Source organism: Oryzias latipes, chromosome 4, assembly GCF_002234675.1.
Source record: "Oryzias latipes chromosome 4, ASM223467v1".
Lineage (NCBI taxonomy): Eukaryota > Metazoa > Chordata > Actinopteri > Beloniformes > Adrianichthyidae > Oryzias > Oryzias latipes.
The window spans coordinates 13,734,911-13,755,027 of NC_019862.2; the positions used below are offsets into that span (position 1 = coordinate 13,734,911).

General features: G+C 37.2%; 1 protein-coding gene across 4 annotated transcripts in view; it reads right to left on the minus strand.

Annotated features, from left to right (window-relative positions):
• pde4c (phosphodiesterase 4C) overlaps positions 1–20,117 on the minus strand; it is a 95,365-nt gene that overhangs the window by 52,393 nt on the left and 22,855 nt on the right. The window lies entirely within an intron of this gene.

The window sequence follows — 20,117 nt, forward strand, 5'->3', positions numbered from 1 at the left end:
CAGTTGTGAGGGGCTTTAAGCCAGTGGGATAAAGTGTAAACAAAGGAATGATGGCAAGTGGGGGCAGGCTCACTCCCCGCCAATGGCCCCCCCTACAACTCAATTTCTAATGATGTTCTGCAGAAACTATGTCCTAGAAAACAATAGGTTTTTTGGCTTTGCCTAAAAACAGCACAGTCATACTTAAAAAAGACCACTGGGAATATTTAAAATAGATCAAAAGAGGATTTGAGTGGGACTTTAGCCCCAACCGTCAATTATATCAACACAAACTTTACAGAAACAAATTTCACTTATTCACTTATTACATTTATATTCCAACATTTATGGAGTACTGTACAACTAAAAAAACTCCAGGCTGATCTGGATCAGTTCACAGGTAGATCTGCTGGCCTCCTTCTTCCCACCCGCCTGAGCCGTCTCCAAGAACAGCAAAAAAGATAAAATCAGCAAACAAATGTGATATGATTTGAGATGACATTGAGAGAAAGAGATTATTGTAAGTTAAATGTTATGGCCTCGAGCAGGCTATAAAATGTCTACCGGTACCTATAAACACATGATTTACAGGCAGTAAACACACAATAGCAGTTTGTTTGGAGATTATTTTGACAATTTCCCAGTTCAGACTTAATTTAAACTGACTGTTTTTTATTTTATTTTTTTTACTGTAAATTAAATAGTGACAAAAAACAAAAATGTGTGCATGCTACTATAAGGAGTGTAAAATTTTCATCTGCTTTAACAATGGAAAATGAAGAACAACTGTGAACAAAATTGTGCAAACAAACACTTTGATTGCCGTTTAAAAGCTAAAATTGAACAATATTGTGGTCACATTTTGCTGAGTGTGACTAAACAGATGAGTGGACTATTTAGTTGTAAAACTAACTTTGGCAAGTCGTCTTTTAAAATTCAGCTTCCATGTCTTAAAATGCAGTGCAAATACATTCTGATATAAAATTAAACTGATTTATGCAACAAAGGCTGATATTTTTAAAAGACAGCAAAGTTTCTTTATAGGACGGTAAATCTACTCCTCACAAAGCTGAATAGAAATGCTTTTCTGGCGCAAACAGAAAAAACAATTCCATTCTGCCGCTGTCTGACTAATCGGCCCAGTAATTCCTCTCGACTCAACACCCCAACACACATGATGAAGAAATGAATCAGTGTCATCATGCCTACAGCCTCATTCTGCTCAGAGCCTGAACTTGTCGTCATTGCTTCTTATGTTACCAGTCAAACTAACAACATTACAGTTATTGCAGATTCATCACTTTAATTTAATGGAACAAGAAGGGAGAGGTGGGGAAGGGGTGGGTTATCTACTACTGTTACCAGTCTGCATAAACAGAAGCATTTCTACACAATTATTGAAATAAATTTGCTGAAGTTGAAAACCTGAATTTTCCCACTCCAGTCATCCTTTGATATATTTTAAACATGTTCAAGTGTTTTTTTTTTTAAACTATAATTATTCCTTTGTTAGCCAAAATCAATCAACCTGTGTCATTTTTTAGGACATAGTTTCTGCAGAGCGGCAGGAGTACATCAGAAATTTGGCTCTGGGTTGTGGGCGGAACTGGTGGCATGGAGTAAGCACGTCCCCATTTTCCATCATCCTTTTGTTTACACACTCTCCCACTGGCTTACAGTCCCTCAACCCCACCTTAACATCACCGGTTTTAATTAACCAATAATGGAGCAATCCAGCCGTACAGTTTTGAGCCATGCAGATGCCAGCTCAGACGAAGGAAACAAAGACATACAGTACATGGATCCAATTGTTTGCAAGTGGATGCATCAGAATGGAGAAGAGCGGGGAGCTTGTGACCTGTATTTGTATATAGAAATACTCGAAAATGCTATTTTAGTCTGCATTTTATTATATATATGTCCACCATTGTGAGAAAAATGCCACCAGAACACGTTAAAAACACCAAAAACATGATTTTATTGGAGTGGGTAAAGTGCAAAAATTACATTTAAAAATTGGAATTTAATCAATTGTATCTCAGTTTTTCTAACGTTTAATGGAAAATCCTTTAAATTTGTCCTGTTTGTTTTTTATACCTTATAATAACCCTGACCATCACTTTCTAAAAGTCACAATCCACACACAGCAGCTTTAAAAATGAAGAAAAAAACTCACATTTTGAAGTGTTAGATGCAGGGATGTGATTATTTTGGAGGACAAAAAGCATGTAAGCTCAAAAATGTCAAGCCGTTTTTGTCAAACTTGTACATTTTGTGCTCAAGAAAAACTTTTTTTTTTTTATTTCGTCACTTTAAAGCACTGTTGGTCACATTTTATTACTTTCTTTCTTAGAAGTATTCAGTTTAGAACCAACTATGAAATAAACACGGTAAAAGAATGCCCAATTATGTCACGTTGTAACAGTGCCATTGGGAGCACTTGGCACAGATGTGGACCATCTGACAGTCCTATAAGATGCCAAGACAGACAACAATGTAGTGTAAATCTCTATAGCACTTACAAGTGCAGTAAAGGAAAATAAAATAGAACTCAAGCTTGAGCCTCTAACATGAGTGAGGTCAGAGGAAGGGCAACTCCAAAAGGCTTGTTTTTTATTAACAGGGAATTTTTGGGGGGTAATTCATCTAAGCATATGAAGATCTACCACACTCATTTATCTGACCTGTGCTAGCATGACCAAATCAGTGAGCACAACATTCATACTGGCATCAAGAGCTATCCTCATCTGCTCAAGCGCTCAACCCCTGAGTTAATATGCCGTTGTTACCAGGTGGATCAGAAACTATTTTTTACTTGATTGCAAGCTACTCACAAATGCAGGGCGCACTCACGATTCACCGAAAACTGGCCTCAGGGGTTTTTTAAATAATAAAAAAAAGCTTAAATGAGATCAAGCACTTACTCCCTGAATTCAGCTGGTAGGACGAAGTCGAAATATTCCAATTAAGTCTCCAAATCCTTGTAATCTTTGGATTTAAAAGCATAAATGTTTTGAGTATCTTTAAGCCCCTGATTGTCTCTTTTGGGCTGAACTTTCAGTCCTTATAGAAGATTTTCTTCACCTAACAGTCAGCCACAGTTTGTTTTTTCAAACTTTGCATTTTCTGTATATCTGATAAGCAACAATTAAGGGCCGAAATTCCCTTCACTAAGGAAGTGTGGCGATATGCTAATTTTGGTTTGCCTATTTATTGCCATTTTAATAAATGTTATCTGGTTTTCTCAGTGCTGCAGTCATTTGGCAGAAATTACTTTGTCATTTATATGCTCAAGGAGCTTTTTAATTAATTTCCTTTTTTTTTTTTTTTTTTACAACGGCAATAAATACAACCTAGTTTGTCCATTATTTACACGGATCTGGGTGTAGCTCAAAAGGGCAGTGGCAGGGACACTATACCTCCGACAACCTCTCCCAGCATTTCCAAAAGTACAGGAGGTTTTTCTAGGCCAGCTCAGAGATAACATCTTTCCACAGGGCCTCCTCCTGGTCTGACATACCTGTGAAGTTTTTTATGCTATTTTATTTTCATAATTTAAAAACATTATCTGCAGTGCTACCCCATTCTGAGATGATTTTAATGAAAAAATATATAATAACATTTGATTCCTACTGTTCCTCTGTCGTTTGAAATGCCTTTGGGATGTACTTCTACTTATTTTGTTGTGCTTGTAAAGCACTTTGTGTTGTAAATGTTTACACGACGGGTAATATGTATTAAAAAGTCAATTGATTCATTGATTAATACCTGGATGTCCATGAGCAGGTGAACTTGTGAAGCTTGACCTTCTGATTCAGCTATCATTGTCTGCAATGCACATGTTGTATTTAGTAGATGTTTAGGATGACTGTAAGCTTTTTACCATTACAGTGTAAAATGAAGAAGAAGATAGAACAGTGTAATGATAGTGGATACCTTGCTTGACATCCGTGACCTTTAGCAAAAATCAAGACATCTCATCTTTTTTAGGATCTCTCTTTGAGTCAATAAAATATGCTTCTTCACAAAGTTGGTGATTTTACTAAAAGATGTCCTTACTTAAGCCTTAGTCACAACTGCCCTTAAGGGTGGATACGGGCTGAAAATTAATGAAAATAATAAATGCAAACCTGTACAGATGGGGTTGGGCTAAAATGTTCATGCACATATTTTCTACGGGCACGCTGTGGGCAACAGGTTGTAGTGGACATTCATTCAGGGTAAGAGTGAATTAGGTAAGCCCCCCAATCTTGCATACTGTACAAGGGGCCTGCTGGTGCTATTCATGTGATAAGTGCATGCTCCTTGCGAGACCCATTCGTGCAGCCTGACTGTTAGAAGTTATGAATTAGACAGTCCGAGCACAGTTTGTGTCCTACAGCCCCTTACGTATCATCTCCCCAACCTGTGCGGGCAGCTTTTTGGTCATTGAGGAGCCACCTCACTAGTGGCTAGAGTACGGTGTAAGGGCACTGTACAACACCATCACTCGTAAGTCTTATGAGTGTGTATCTTACATTATCCTTACAAATACTTTATGATACTCTTACCACACGCACGACAATGGTACATTCCATTTTCATGACGTCTCTTAAGATGGCCACACGAGCCTCACAGGAACTGTAAGACACACCCTTAAGATGCAGCCCCATCTCTCTACGACCCTCTACAGGCCCGGTCAACCCAAAAACATGCAGCAACCGGAAGGGTCAACCCCTGTACAGGTCCATGTGACCAAGGCATAGATCAAACAGAGGACAGATATGAAGATCCAACCAGGGAACAGAGAGCTGATAGTGAGAACACCGGATTCAGTCAATAGAACCAGAACTGATGTATGCAGGTTAAATAATCTTTTATTAGACTTTTTTTTTTAACCAACCTCAGAGGCGACAGTTAAGATGGCTGGCTGACAAACATAGCAACCAGAGAAACTTCACATTGAGCCGTGTAATTTTGCACATAGTTTGTTTCAAATAGGCAGCAGTTATTGAGCTGTGGAAAGCATGCTGTCAGCACCAACTGGTAGCAAGCAGAACACAAAACAACATTTCTAATAAATAATAACAGCTCAGACACGGCGTGCCAACAGATGCCTTCCTCTGTTAATCGTAAATTATTTTATTTCATCCCGACTAAGTTCAACTTTGAATGTATTAAATCCAGCACCAACACAAGAAACATTTGACTCTATATCTTCCAAGACTTCCCATCCAGAAAAATGAGAAAGCAGAAGTGTGAGGTCTATCACCAGCCATAGGCGAAAAGTGAAGGAACAAGAAAACAACAAAGATTTCTCAAGTATGGCTGGTTTCAAACAAGCAGTTTCATTATGTGTCAGCCTGAAAAGGTCATCTACATAAAATAACATAGGAACAGCCTGGAGGCAAGATGCACGCAGTGGTTGTAATCAATTTCAGAAAGCTACACATTTATCATTTGCTGCATCAGATCTGCTTTGAAGTCACAGTTGGAGAGTCTGAGTCCACAAGAAAATGTTTGATCTGTCAGCCTGCGTTTCTGACCGCATCTGTTTGGACGTCTCCGTTTGAAATTGCGTTTTTTTATTTTCAGATGTGTCTTGACTTTACATCATTTTTTTTTTTTTTTGAAACTTCCTTTTTTTGCAATTCATGGTCAGTGTTTCATTATTTAGATGCTCCTGCCAGGAAACAGTTGGAGAAGCAAAGGTCTCAAAAAAAGGAAATAGAGAATGTGAAAACAGTTACATACAGTAACACTGTCCATTGAATGTTTAGCCTAGGTGCCAGAAGCATTATCATGCACCATTTTTAACTTGGAAAAGAAATACTTTTTAAAGCTGTGTGGTTTAAACGTTTTTTATACCGTGGTCCAGGTGAATATTTAATTCTGATTGGCTGCTGGGTGTGTACTAAAAAGTGACATTTCACACATAAGAAGGAAGTTCCAGTCACATAGCCCAACTGTTCTATATAACTTCACTAGACTAAATGCTAGTAACTAGTCCAATTAGCGTTTTAAAACAAAAACATGGTTTTTTAGTTTCCTTCTACCTGTTTGGTTAATTTGATCATTTTGAAGACTGCAATGCAGCAGAACAGTAATCGAAAATATAATCCACGAGGAGTTAAGACATGATAAGGAATTGAACTATTCAGACTTCAGACTTTGTTTCTTTGAAATAAACTTTTGCTTCATCATCTGGACAACGAAAAGTGTTAAGAGGTGAACTTTTCTCTGATGCTTTTTGTAACCTATCACGATGATCAGCATATCGTTCTCCTTTGCCGCTGCAGTACCATGACAAAGTGTCAGACCACGTATCAAGTAGTCAACTTTTTGGGAAAAAGCGATAAAAACCTAAAAATTTATGATATTAAGGTACTAAAAATTGATTTAAGACACATGGTATAAGCGGGATAAAGGGCTCCGAGGTGTGTAGTATCAGAAAAGAACGCACTTCTTTGAAGCAAGTGTCCTCCGCTTCACTGATAATGCAGACCTCGTCGGACATTACCATGCGTTTTGAAGGATTGTTGTGTAGATTGGGTGGTCTAGATTTTCTAATTTTGTATTTATTAAATGAAATGCCGATAAGTAATAGTAACAACCTTTACCCTCTGTGCACATACATGCTGCTTTTTACTGAAATGCAAACACATCTTAATGGACTGCTATCAATCATAATGGACATTATCACAGGTTTAGGAAGTCAGCTTTTGATCAAACCCAACTGGACTTCATGGAAGCTTTGAAAAAAAGTTAACAGGGTTCAAAATGAAGAATATCCATCCATCTATCTTCTGCTCATCTGGGACCGGGTCGCGGGGGCAGCAGTCTAACCAAAGATGCCCAAACTTCTTCCAGCTCCTCTGGGGGGACCCTGAGACCCTGAGCTTGTCCTGGGTCTTCGGATGCCTTCCCCAGGGAGGCAGCCGGACTAGATGCCCGGGCATAAATGAAAAAATAGAGTTTTTTTTCTGGTGTCTCAAAACAGAAACTTTCACTGTATATCAAGAAAGAAGTACCATAACGAGATAGCCATCACTACTGCCAGACAGGCAGACATCTTGTGTGATGGAAAACTCTTCAGGATTGTGGAGACTGCATAAAGTGGCACGATAAGCTGTCACAGTGGAGCTTGTATGTCGTGTGTCTTGTCTTCACATTGATGAGGATCCACAAACAATCGTGTGTGCTTGGGATTATTTTTGGGGAAAAGGAAAAGCTATCACAAACTCAAGGAGTGAATACTACCATATCATCTCATCACATGACCAGTCACGGCAGATGGTCGCCCTTACAGAGCCCAGTTCTGCTGGAGGCTTCTTCTTTTTGCTCACAACAGGAGGATTAAATCAAAAATGATTATTTTTTAAATACAGTTTAGAAAATTTGGCCTCATCTGACTGAAATGTATTATTATCCTTTTTTTTTTGTCTGATGTTTTTTGTGTGTACCTAGAGACACTTCAATTGAGAATTAACACTTTCTAAATAAACACAATTAAATGTAACCGAAGTCTCTGTGTGTTTTTTTGTCCAGATTCTGCCTCATTTCCTGCCAGTTTTTTCTATTCGTACCACTGGATTTACTGCCTACATACTACCTTTGTTTATTTTGTAAATTAAGAATTTTTTGTCCTTTCAAATTAGGATGCTCCTCCACCGTTTCAAAATGCAACACTTCAGCTCTTTGCTTACACAGACATGAAATAAAAATATGATAATCTTCTGCGGAAAATAAAGGGAACATTCCTAAATGTGTGTCTGGGATTATTATGATAATTTAACAAAACCAATAAAATAGAACAAAATATTTGAAGAATAAATGAAAATTGTCTTTTGCAGTGTTTATGCTAAAAGCATAATAATCTTTCTTATTGAAGACAATTTTCAGTTTAAAGCCTGGATAATAGCTTGGCTAGAAATGCTCATCTGAGCAAAATCTGATTATGATGCAATAATGTTATTTCTTATCATGTGGAAATAGAATTTCTGCTCAGTGTATCAGCAACAATAACACTAAAGAAAATGACCGTCATACCAAATGTCAGAATGAACCCCCAGTGTGTCATAAAGAATTTCCTTTTCCCCACTGTATTAATCTTTTTTTAGATGCTAGCAACCAAAGGTTTTAGTTTGTAGTTTTTCTCCATAAAATAAAGTATTAATCTAATTTGAATTTTTATTCAGTTGCTCCGTCACCACTGCAGGAAGAAGCAAAGAAGGGGAGAAACAATCTCTACTGACGTTAGTGAACCAATTTTGAGTTTTCAAAGGAAACTCCATAGTTTGAAGAACTAGACTGAATCTAAAGCATGCATTAATCATAAACTTTTTTGATTTTCTTTATTATAATAAACAGTTGCTCTTTTAAACAGTCTTGCTTTAACTGGTCAGAAATTTGGAAATACCGAACCATTAATCTTTACTTTAAAAATAAAGATAGCTAATCAGTGACGTTGCAAGGAAAGAATAAACCTCCACCATGGCTGTCTCCGAGTTTCATCAGTACTTAGCGTATTATACTCACTGGCTACTTCATACGGTAAACATGTCCACCTGCTCTTTTGTGCAAGTTTCTAATCACACGGCAGCAACTCAGCAACATTTAGGCATGTAGACATGGTTAAAAACGATCTGCTGGAGTTCAAACTGAGCATCAGAACGGGAAAAAAGGGGATCTAAGTGACTTTGAAAGTGGCATGTTTTTATGGTTGTCAGTGCCAGAAGGGCTGGTCTAAGTACTTCAGAAACTGCTGATCTTCTAGGATTTTCACGCACAACCATCTCTAGAGTTTACAGAGAATGGTCTGAAAAGGAGAAAATATCCAGTGAGGGGCAGTTCTGTGGGCGGAAATGCTTTGTTGATGCCAGAGGTCAGAGGAGAATGACCAGACTGGTCCCAGCTGATAGAAAGACAACAGTAACTCAAAAAACTACTGGTTACAACTGAGGTCTGCAGAAGAGCATCTCCGAACGCAGAGCACGTCTAGCCTTGAGGCAGATGGGATTCAGCAGCAGAAGACCACACCAGGTGTCACTCCTGTCAACTAAGAGCAGGAAACTGAGGCTACAATTCACAAAGAATCACCAAAACTGGACAATAGAAGATTAGAAAAACATTGTCTGGTCTAATGAGTCTCCATTTCTGCTGTGACATTCAGATGGTCCGGTCAGAATTTCGCAACAACATGAAAGCATCATCCATCCTGCCTTTTATCAGTGGTTCAGGCTGGTGGTGGTGGCGTAATGGTGTGGGGGAAGTTTTCTTGACTCACTTTTGGTCTCTTAGTACCTACTGAGCATCGTTACAACACCACAGCCTACCTGAGTATTGTTGCTGACCATGTCCATCCACTTATGTTTTTATATCCAGAGCCAATTTTGTCTTTATAACAAACAGCTTTAAATGAAGCATCTAATGCAATTAAAAACATTTTAAAGCTAAACCGTGTTGTTTATGTAAGGGATAATGGCAGACGAAGCATTATCACGAAGCAGAGGACGGCTGCTTCTGCGGAGTGCCGTGTTGTCACGGTAACATAACAACGCACTGAGCCGGCACCGAACTCGACTGCTGCAGCAAAGGAAAGCGATATCTATGCTTATCGTCACGATAGGTTAAATAAAGCATAGGTTAAGAGAGAAAGTTCACCTCTTACCGTTTGATTTTGTCCAGATAATGAAGCTAAAGTTTGTTTTAAAGAAGAACATTTATGCATTATCACTGTGCATTATCACCTTTTAACCCACATCCAGCAGCCAATCAGAATGAGTATTCACCCAGACCATGGTAGAAATTCCTTTAGTCCCATTTTGCTCCTAAAAATCTGTGTTCACATAACTGTAATAATGTAAACACAAGGTAAAGGATCAGGTCTGCACGGACAGTTAACTGTTCAATGAATTTAAAACATGGGAGGAATTAGGCAATCTGCAGCTGCATGATTCGGCATCTTCGTGATCGCTCAATAATACTCTGTTGGAGTGACTCATCTATTAGTGTACCCCCAGAGGTTCCAGCTAAAATGTCTATCTGTCCCAGTTGTGCTGTAATAGCAATTTTATCCAGTGTAAGAAAATAAAAATACTGAAGAGTTATTTTGGTACATTCCAGAAGCGCTGACCCAACTCCCAGAAAAACCTCTTGGGGTCAGCCACACTTAAATTACCTCAAAGACCAGTTTGTGGTGTTCTAATTTATTTAATTTGACAGGGTCCTGCAGGTCATTTCTATCTGCAATGTTCTTCTCCTAATGACTGATGAGACAACTCTGGAAAAGGTTTTCCTGGACCACATGTCCTGTGTGTGTGCGACAAAACAGACAACATTTAAAAAGGTTGTTTTAAACTTTTTTTAGAGTGCAGTTTAATAAGAAAAATCCCCTCCGCATTGGACTGGCAGCCCAAGCCAAATGGTGTTTGGAGAAATTCTAGCTGCTCAACAGCTTATTATTTGTCTCAACAGTCTCCAGAGTCCTGACTAATTGTTACTGGCTTGCAGCCTCGACAAAACAAACTCAGCGACAGAGCGGTGTCTCCCTGGACATTTGATTGTCTTGAGCTGGCAGTATGGAGGAGAGAAGCCGTCTTTCCAATAAACTGCAAAAATAATGAATCAATATCCTAGCCACTGGTTGCTCAACAAGATTTTTTTCTTTTTTCATAATCACAATCCTGCTAAAAAAAATCTAAAGTTAATAGTGAGGTTGAAAGTTTCTGAAAGCGCAGCATTGAAGAGAATAATAAAATCAAGTCTTGGTCCACGAGAAATGCAATTATTAGCTTTTTAATGGTCTGCCAAAGAAGAACTTGAGTCGTGACTCAAGTTTAATGGTGAAAAATTACAGGATCACAGTTTTATTTAGCCAATTCAGTGTTGCTTTTCACATGACCACAACTGCCCATCATTTAAAAACACCAGGAAAATGAAACATAACCTACTGGGTGTAATATGTAGTAAAAGTATAACTCAGCAGCTCTTAATTTAAGTGGAAACGCATTTTCCCTGCAGGGAGGGATTTGGATCATTTAACCAATGCCATTAGATGGAGCTGATTAAATAATTTAACCTGCTTAAATCAATATCACCACATACAGGTGAGTTTTCCCAGCTGGTTTTGAGCACAGCTCCATGTCACCAATCCTCCCTCCATGACACAATCACTCTGCTCTGTGTCTTTTGTTAACATGTATCTGGTTAGATAACATTCATTTCTTCTGTGTAGAAACCTGCCCCACTCTGATAACCTGGTGGGGAAACCTTTAAGCCTTTTTCCCTGAAAACCCCAGCTCCATGGCAACCGGTGTAATATTTCATTATCAATTTCATTATCACGCCACAACAAGTGCTTTCAAAAAGCACCTATTTCTTTTTCTATTTGAGAATTTGTGGGTCCAGTTCACTGTACATTTTGTTTTTTATTTGACTACTTATTCCCTCTTTAGTCACAACCACATTTTTTATTGTCCCTGAGAGCCAACACGCCTTCATCAACTCTAATGTGAAGCTGAAGCGCCCTCATGGAAGGCGTTGAAGCTTTTTTTTGTCAATTCGGATATAATTTAACATCAAGGGGAGATTTAAACCACATTATCAACTATTTCCTCTGTAATGTATGAGGCCCTGCCAGCACTGGTGCAACTCAACTTGCTTTATTGTATTTTTTTTCTAATACAAAAATAGGTAAAATCTTTCTAAAGAGCAAATGAAGCCTTCACAAATCATAAAAAATGAAAAATTTAAAATGAAAAAGAGCAGAAGTTAAAGCTATTTTACTCCATTCTTGATCTTATCCAGGTGCTTCTTCAATAAGTTACTCTCAGACACATATTCGATTACACTAAAAATTTTAAAGGGCCTATACCATGCTAATTTTAAGACGTTTTTTGTAAACCATGTCCATATATATTATAATATATTACTTTTAGATAGAAATGAACACATTTTTTTAATTAAATATGATTTTTCTTCGCAAGTTAATTTTCTACGACTCGACCTCTGAGGCACCGCCTCTTCGCTCTTTGTGGGTACCGCCCATTTCATGAGGTCGACCTAGAGCCAACCTTGGTAGCGTGTCTGCGTCTCGAAAACAAACAACATCTAAAGTTTTGCAAAGATGGATGTGCATATTTTGTATATAAAAGGAAAAAGTTTTGACGATCCGCAGATAAAGTGGGTGTGAGTGTTAGCCCGGGGGGGCGGTGCTGGCAGCGCAGACTCTTCCTGGAAGGGCCTGTTCTCACTTATATACGTCAGCTACTGAGAACCCGCTTGCTTTCGTGGAATGGGAGGGGCTGGTGCTCAGAGAGCAGGTTTTTAGCAAAATACTCTATTGTGTGTCAAAATACCGCTTTGGGGTTTCTTTTAATGAAGAATGAACATTATAATAAACTTAAAAGCTCAAAAAGTTGATTATGCCTAAAATTAAAGAAGATTTTTTCACCCACAATTTAAACTATTCTTCAATTTTCAATTGACAATTTAAGTTGCAGTTTGAAAATTTACACTTTACAATTCAACATGGGATCCAGGCTTGCAGTTCTAAACAAGAATTTTTGAATGTATAATTCAATATGTAAAAACAATAATAGCACAAAACAATAATTTTATGTTTTTTTAATTAAAGTTTCAAATATAAGCAAAAATCAATTACATTTTAAATTGCCATGCCTTTTTGTAATACAATTGTAATATAATTTAAATGAAAATGCCTTTTGCAATTGATAATTCATGTCTGTTTGTTTTAACTTCATTTATTCATTTTTAATACTTTAAAAAATTAAGTCTTCATTGGATTTTTTTATATTAAATTGTAACTTTCAAAATACATGTTCAGATTGCAAGTCTGAATTGCATATTGAATTTGAACTTAATGTAACGTTAATTTGAAAAGAGAACTACGGTGTTTCTGTCCTAAAGTTACTGCTGTTATAGATTTGTAACCCCCAAAGTATTGCAGTAGTGTTTCAAAAAATGAAAAGAGCTTTGCATTTTGCATATCAGAGGGCACACAACTTTAAAGAGAAAATTACACTATCTCATCGGAAAATCTGTTGTTTGGGATAAAAGTTTAAGCCTGGAAGGTTAATAACATACATAGTCCCTTTTCACCACTTTGCTTTTGATTACCGGTACATAAATAAATACACCTTAGCATTAAATCCAATGCGAGTGATTCACATGCCGGACAGTTTGTAGGCTCTTCTATTGTTCTGAGAGGGTTGAATGTAATAGCAAAGTGGTTTTCAGCTGCCTTTTTCCATTGTAAAGCCAATGGGTTGATTTGTTTTCCTCTGACAGAGACTACAAGCATCAGCTTGGTTGAAAGGTGGTTGTGTAGCATCATCAGTACTACTATGAGGTTTTGTTTACAGAAAAGTTCATTTTTAAACTTTAACAACAGTTTTAAGAAGCACAACTCCTTTTCATTTAAAAAAAATCATATAAAAATTAAGTTTAATTCTCATCACGCCACAAACTTGATCCCGATTTAAGGCTTTGTCATTGCTTTTTATTTTATTACATTAATAACCTTTTAGTTTCTCCTGTGGGAGCAAATTGCACAATCAGAAATCTAAAGCCAAATAGGGATAGTGCACACTAAATTAAAGGCATTTGTTACCAATATGCAGAATGTGAAACTAATTAGTAGATAAAAGGAAATGGCAGGGTTAGTCAACAGTTTTAACATTTTATCAGCCTATAAGCATAAACATCCCAGGAATTAAGACTAAATAAAAGCCTCTGTAAGAAAGAAGCAGAGCAGGAGGAGGTGGTTAGCATATCAATGAGACTCAGGTCACTGATGCTTCTCCATGAGCCATTTCTCTACTCGTGTTTATGTACATGTGATTTACACCAACTATTACCTCTTAAAAGACCAAATAGGTTATGGGAGATGTTAATAAATTTGGACAACGAATAAAAATAGTCTCTTAATTTAAAGTTGTGAAGCGATCTCAGTCATTCCTGACGTGCCTGTGAGCCTTCATGTAGACAACCTTTTCAACTTTCCTTACATGGAGAGAAATTATGAACTTTGAGTGATTTCTCATTATACAAAGCTGTTTGTGCATTATTGGTACATCCTTCCACTGTTGCCGAGCAACCAGCATCATTTCCATCTTCATTGAGACAATTTCATTTCCTTTTCCTGAGATTATTTCAAATATTATCCGACACTCCCTTAAATTTCAAATCATCAAGATACATTGATAGTTGTTTACTGTTGAGTTGACATTAGCTCTATTTTTTCAGTCGACTGAGTTTTTTTTAATCTTTTCCTGTCGGTTAAGGCTTGCCCATAAATAGTCTTTATTGAAAATTAATAATTCAATGTCGTTGTTAAGTTTGCTGTGGATTTTTTTAGAAAGAGGCAAGTCCAAGAGTAAGGGGTTGGCGCCATGTTTGTGGTTGCATTCAGCAACAAACACTGCCAAAACGTCGGTTGCAAACAAATGTGATGCTGGCCATTTGTGTATCAAGCACAATGTTTGCTAACCTGTCATATGCTGTGCAGGAAAACAAGAAAAGCATGATGTGTATAACAGAAATAATAACAACAAATGCTTCTAAAATAGAACTTCAATGTGAATCCTTTAGGAGGATGTGTTTATGTATGAATGAGATGCTCTTTAGCAGAAACACACCAGTGAAACACAAAGCTACTGTTATACACTGACACACGACACCGGAGCTTTACTTTCAATTTGCAACTTTTAAAAGAAAAGTAAAAGTACCTCTAGAGGTACAGACATTAAACATAAGATTTATGACAGTTTTTTGCTGTGTCAATGCTTTAATCTGAAGACAGTTGAAATGTTTGGTAACAGATAACAATACTCCCTCATCTCACCAATACTGGATGTCTTGTTTATATGAGAGACTGGTGTTTTAGTTCTTTGAAAGTAGATAAATTAACATTTTAACGCAAAATAAAGGTTGATTCACAGGACACTATCGAAGATGCAGAGGTTTTAAAGACCCACTCCAATAAAATTGTTTTTTTAGTGTTTTTAACATATTCTTGTGGCATTCTTCTCATTATGGAGGACATTTATAAAGAAATTTCAAATTAAAACTGCATTTCTAAGTATTTCTCTATGCAATTTGTGGTGAATCAGAAGCAGATTAAAAAAATGCCTTTTAGTCAGTATATACAAATTACAACAGGGATTTCACAAAACGTTCTAGAAAACAACAGGTTTTTCGATTTTTTTCTGAAAATGGCGTCATAATTATAAGACCACGGTGAATGCTTTAAAAATTGATTAATAGATGCCTTAAGTGGGACTTTAAGGGTTCTTTTATTATTTTTTTCAACAAAATCAAAGGGCCTCTTTTTGCATAGCTTGGTAACATAATAATTGTTTAATTTATCCACTTTGATGCTAAATGTAACTTTGTCAACAACAACCATCTCAGAAATTCTAAAATTAAAGACCCATCATGGGTAATCGTAAATCTTTGTTTTTAAACTTTCAAAATGAAAAATTTACCTGTGAGACAAAATGCTGAAGAAGAGAATCAGCTAAAAATCACCTATAAATGTTTACATAAATCTTCAACCCACCTGTGTCGCAGATGACTTATTTTAGAAAGCGATCTGAGTCATCTGGAATAATACATAATCACAGACATTCTGAGGAAGAAAAAAAGGAAATACGCATTTAGTGAAGCACAAAAGCAATGCCAGTGGTGTTGTCGTTGGTGGCGATAAAGCGGTCTGACTCACTGCTCTTACTCCTACCTACAGCACAGCTCGGCCTGTTCACATGCTCACAGTCATCATTCAGACGCAGCGGCTGGCACAGACGGCCTTCATGGAGGCAGAGCTCCAAACAGAGCAAAAGTACTGATATCGCATCATCAAAGCAGCATGGAGACTGAGAGGGACAACCTGAAGTGGGCAGCTGAGCTGAAGTTTTTACAGTAAACAATCCATTTACCCATCAGATACATGCCTCATTTTAACGTGTATTTGTGGACTATCACACATGCAGAAAATGTGACTGCATTGAAAAAGATTTGAAAAATTCTGGTTGGCTAGTCAGACTAGAAGGAATGGTCTTCAGTGGGTAAAGCTATGTGTTCCATGGTTTAATAAACTGTTTTAAAACTACTTCAGCATCAGTTACATCTGATTTGTTGTCAGTTTATGTTAATTCTTGGAAGTTAGACATGCAACACTGAAATGATATGTCAGCCCTGAAGGGACTTGACTCTTACACTTTGAGTATGACCTTTGTTCACACATGATGAGCTATGGCCAAAAAAAAAAAATAATCCAGCTGGAACGCAGTCAGGTAAGCAAATTGGCTAAGCGGAAGAGCATTTATTAATTGTCATTTTGCGTCGTGGAGTTGAAGACAAATGTTCAGGTGTTGAAGCAGAGAGGTGACCAAAAAGGGCAAAGGCGCAGATGTTACCGTGGTCTGCGGCTCCACTGGGCGATCTGCATGAATCATGTAAACAAACATTATTTCCATTGGAGATCTAATGAATAAAACAGATGTGGAAACAGCTCCTCATTTGTATGTCAGAGGAGGAAATCTAACAAATCATCCCGAATGTCCTACAACAAACCAAATGACGTTTTTACTGTGAACTGAAATGATACAGAGGATGTCACTTTAACGTAAAGACAGTTAAGTTTTCAATCAATTCCAATCAATTTGCAAAAAGTCAATATTGGGAGTAAAAATGCATGCCCAAGTCTAGGCCATTCCATTAAAATGGACATGTATTTACCGGTAATAAATCTTTCTATATACATACCATCCTCATAAAAAGAAGTTTATTATTACAGACTCAAGGTCCATTTGCCACAATAAACACAAAAGAATTAAGAATAAAAATAAAAGCATTCATGATAGTACAAGTATAAAAACAGTGACATAAATTACCAAGTACCCTAAACTTAAAAAAAGACTAAAACTATTGCTGACTAAAAAAACATAAAAGCTTAAAAAGGAGACCATACCAGAACCCCCAAATAGGGGACTAATATCTAAAAGTGCTGTACCTTACTTTGGTGAGTCTTCAAATTATTTTGTTATTAGAAGCGCCAAGATGATAAATAAAACCATAGATAACTTGTCTCAACAAGGCTTGGAGAGTATTAACTCTTGCACCAACAAACAAACTACTTGCGTTGCACCACTGTGGCTGTTTTAATAAAATCTTTAGGGCATCATTATGGGGAACCTTTAGCTTCCACATTCAAGATGCCCTGTAGTTGGTCCACAAGTGGGCAGTATACAATAGTGTGCAGTAAGTTTGAAATAGGAGAATTTTGAGATTGTCAGAACATGGATAAAACCTGCGTGCAAATATGTTTGCCTGAGCATATAAAATACACCATTGTCTGTGGATATCATCATCATCTGTAAGTTGATCATTGATGATATTTCCAAGATATTTCACTTTGTGAAATAAGTACGGTACAGATGAATTATTTTGTCTGTGCTTATCAACAATTTCTTTTAACACAACAATTCAAATGTGTGTTCCATGTTGAGCTTTAAAACCAAAATATTATCAGTAGATAAGAGGAAATCAATAATTTTTTGAGATCAAATTCTTTCCAAAACCTTTGAGAGGACACAGGCACCATCAATACAGACATCATTGAGTCAGGTAATACCGCATGAGTTAAAAAGCCACTACGGTAAAACAATTGGCAAGAAGCGGAAAAAACCTTGGGCTGGCATATTTAAGATGCTCACTGGTCATGTGATCTAGGCCACATGATTTGTTATCACTGAGCATTAAAAAAAGTGTTACTTTGTTGTGTTTTGTTAGAATCTCAGTGTTTTTTTTCTATGACAAAGAAACATGACTTCCCTTTGGATGTCAAAAAGCTCTGAGGTGAGCTGACGCATTGCTTGTTAACAGTAAGTGGCATCAAGGGAGCAGCACTGAACTGACGATGGTTTTCATGCATGTTCAGATCTCCCGTGGCCAACCTAATAAAACATCCTACAATCTTTGTCATTTCATTCTTGCAGGGAAAAAGCAGCCAGATTAATGACGCATATGTGCAGATGGAAAATCCCAGATGTGGAAATGGGAATACAAGAATGTTTAGTCTAAAGACCCACTCTGATGAGTTCTGATGAGGCATTTTTCTCATGATGGAAGACATGTTTAAAGAAATTAATCCTTAAATTGAATTTCTAAGTATTTCTTTATTCAAATCGTTTTGAATCAGAAACAGACAAATAAAAAGCCATTTAACAAGCTCATAGTTGTGACATATAACCTACAACGGCAAGCCACAAACTACCTGCTCCGCTCCATTCCAGTGCGACAGCTATTCATCTAGGTCTTCATTTTCCTCGTCTGAGCTGACATCTGGCTCAAAACTGTACGGCTGGATAGCTCCACTATTACTCACCATTTTTGTTGCACCAGTAATGCTAGGTTGGTTGGGGGTGTGAGGGGTTGTAAGCTAGGGGAAACATGTAAACAGATGAATGGCGGGAAGTAGGGGGAGCTTACTCCGTCCGCACAAACGGTCCGGCCCACAACTCAGGGGCAAAGTTCGAATGAATTACTGCCGCTCAGCACAAACAATGGTCTAGAAAATGACACCGTTTTTTTATTTAGGTTAAAAACAGCTTGATCAATACAACTGAGAATGCTTTTAAAGTAGGTCAAAAGATGAATGGCGCGGGACTTTAAAAATCTCTTTTAAACTAAATTCTCTTCTATTTGCTTTACTTTGCTTTGCTAAAAAGAAAGAATTTTCTCTCAACTTATTTGTGAAACCCAATACTTCAAAAGAAGAGGCTAAAAACCAGCAATTCCCCTCTCCCCTGACAGCCTCTGTGGATGAGGATTCAGGAAAAAGCAGTCAGTTCATTAGTTTGAATGAGAAGTCTAACAAAGAAAATTGCTGCAAGACAAACTCCCTCAAATCTCCATCACCTCTTCCAGAGCAAGAAGCAGAACAAAAAAGCTAAACAACAAATTTAGACAACTACCTCTGAAACCCACTCAGTCACTGTTTTATTGTTTCATTTTTATTTTTGAAACTCTAGAAGAACTTGAACCCTTTATTCTATATGCCATAAAACATTTAGTAATAACTCATTTACACTGAAAAAATAAAACCCACAAGGCGTCACAAAAGACATTTCACAAATACAAATGTTCATAAATTCAACAGAAAAACACATCATAAACAATTCGTCCACAAGTTACTTGGCACGATTTACAGCCAAATTCTCCTCAGCTCCAGTCTGGGTCCACTGAGAATTACATGGAGAGTGGGTTGCACTGACTGAGGAATCGGAGCACGACACGTTGTCACTAGAAATCAATAGCTTTTCAACACAAGAGGCAGGGTGCGTGTTCATCAATAAATAATCCTGTGCGGACAAGCTCTTTTCACATAAATGTGGAGCCTAGTGTCAGATTAAGATTAAACTTTTAGGGGGAAAATAGCAGAAATTGAATTAAAATTCATGTTAAAACGTATTTAAGATGCACTAAAAATGCAAGGGTAAAAAGAAGCCAAGAGTCTGAAGAATATACGGGCTATAGGGGTAATGCTAAAAATGTGAGCGGTGACATGAAGACACTGAAAAATCCACTATAGGATACAAATCTATAGTTCACACTTCTGCATGAGAAAAAAAATGTATTTCCTGAGTTATTATTGCAAGTTTTTTGACAGTTCTTTTTTTTTTTTTTTCAATTCAAGCGTCATCGCCTTATTCTCCTCAGGAAAACAAACTTGGGGAGGAAAAATCCCATAAAAAAGGGTGTTAATGAAGATTTTTATTGGCACTTTGTTCAGGTTAATCAGCATTACAACACTGTGGCCCTTTCTGAATCAGTGTGGAGCGGCTTGATTATAAGCTTTGCTGCATTTTGTAAATTTGAAATTAACACTCAGATAATTAGTGATGCTGCGATGGAGTCATTCAAACTGGGAGGACTTGATGGGAATATCGGATGCATCAGGCTTAAGGTGAAAGGACTGTTAGATTTTTTTCACTTCAAACATGAAAAATTAAAGTTTCTTTACTTTACGCAAAACGGAATACGAAATGAATGTCTCTTTTATTGACATCATTTGACTTTAAGGTCATTTTTGGAGGCTTTTCTATATTGTATCACTTTTTGGAGAAAAGCACTTA